This window comes from Furipterus horrens, unplaced genomic scaffold (genome assembly GCF_987537825.1).
Source record: "Furipterus horrens unplaced genomic scaffold, mFurHor1.1.pri manual_scaffold_4, whole genome shotgun sequence".
Taxonomy (NCBI): domain Eukaryota; kingdom Metazoa; phylum Chordata; class Mammalia; order Chiroptera; family Furipteridae; genus Furipterus; species Furipterus horrens.
In genome coordinates, this window is record NW_028327174.1 from 175,973,054 (window position 1) to 175,974,941 (window position 1,888).

The window sequence follows — 1,888 nt, forward strand, 5'->3', positions numbered from 1 at the left end:
AGTGGGCTTCGGGGGCTCAGACAGTGGCATGTGCTCTGCCGTGTCACAGTCAGTGAGGGGAGGGAGTCACTGACTCCCTCTCAGGGCTGAGGAAGGCCTTCGCACAAGGCGGACGGGTGGGGCTGGCAGTTTGAAAACCTTTCAGCCAGTGGAATTCACACACCTTCCTGTAGAGGCCGCACAGGCTTCAGGAGACGGGAACTGCTGAAAGAAGCACCCATTTATTGAAAAAAGCCCTAAAATCTGAGGACCACAAAGCAGGATGGTTCCACAGACCACATCATATTTAATTCCTCCAACACAAAGACCCAGGAGGGAAAGGGACTTGTACAAGGCCACACAGCAAGTTCAAAGGACAGCTGGAGCTAGAATTCAAGCCTTGTGCTCTGACTGGCCTTTCCTGCAGTTGCTGATACACAGGTCTGTCTCCCAGCCTGGCCAGAGGCCCATTGAGAGCAAAGTGTCCAGTTGACGTCTGACATTTAGAGCTAAAGAGATATTGGTTAAGTGAATGAATAAATACCACAGTTGATGTTTACCCCAAACTCTGTTTCTTAGCTTGATCATTTACATGCTGAGATGAATTCTTGGCTGCTTCTGAAATGACTCTACCCTCAAAGGAGAAACATTTGCTACCAAATAATAACAGCACTATTATATTATGCTTAATACGTGTGTGTGTATACACACACACACATACCAAACACTGCTCAAAGCATTTTTACCTAGATCGACTTATTTAAATCTTACAGTGACTATAAAGGTATTATAATTATCAACCCCACTTTGTAGATGAGAAAAAAATATGGAATAAGAAGATTAAGTAATTTGTGCAAAGCAATACAACTAATAAATTTTAGAATCAGAGTTTGAACGCAGCCACCCTAACATCAAAAGCTATGTTCTTAACCACTACCCTATACCATCTCGTGAAGGTGCTGTCCTTATCACACATGTGCGGTGTGCCAGGCGCTGTCACAGCATCGCTTACATTATCTGTAACACTCAGAGCAAAGCCCTGACATAAATATCAGTTTCCATTTTACAGCTAGAAGAATGGAGGCTCAGAGATATAAAAGGACTTACTTGTCTAAAGTCACACAGGAAGTGACAGAATTGGGATTTAAGTCTTTAAATCTAGTGATACCCCTGTAGTCCTCTCTCATTGTTTATGGCTTAAAATGCCTTATGGAATTCAGTCAAAACTTAAAAGCCAAGTACTGTCATCTTCAATAATATTGTCTGAAATATTTTATTCTAATATAGAAATATCTTCCTTTTGTTGGTTGGTGTTGTTCCAAGGTTTAGTCATTCATTAATTCACTTATTCATGCAAATACTTATAGGATTACACACACACACACACACACACACAAACCAGGCAGCACCTGGTAAGAGGGACAGGGCAGTAAACGTGACAGACGCTGTCCCTACTAACCATGCCTTCATAAAGCTTACATTCTGGTGACATTTAACAATTAATTAGCCAATTAAAGTGGTGGTAATTGCTGCAAATGAGAGGCAGAGCTACACTGTGATTAGCTTGTTCAAAATAGAAAATTCTGGTTAATCTGCTTAATGTTTTGAAAGGTATTATTAAAATTAACTTTTCTGTAGCTCTTATGGCACTTATTTTAAAAAAAGAGCATGAAGAAAGAAGTTCTAGTTTATCTAAAGAAGTATAAAGGAATCATTGAATCAACATACCATCCTGAAAAACAAGACTACTTGAGAGTAAATCAGAGAGAAAAGAGGCAAGAGATTTCTGACAAGAATGCCTCCTGAGCGCCTGCGCTCCATGACAGAATTCTCAGAGGGGCTTCCCCGACAAGGCCATGAAGTCGGAGTTATTACCCCAATGTAGAGGAGAAGTCAGAGACACAGAGTG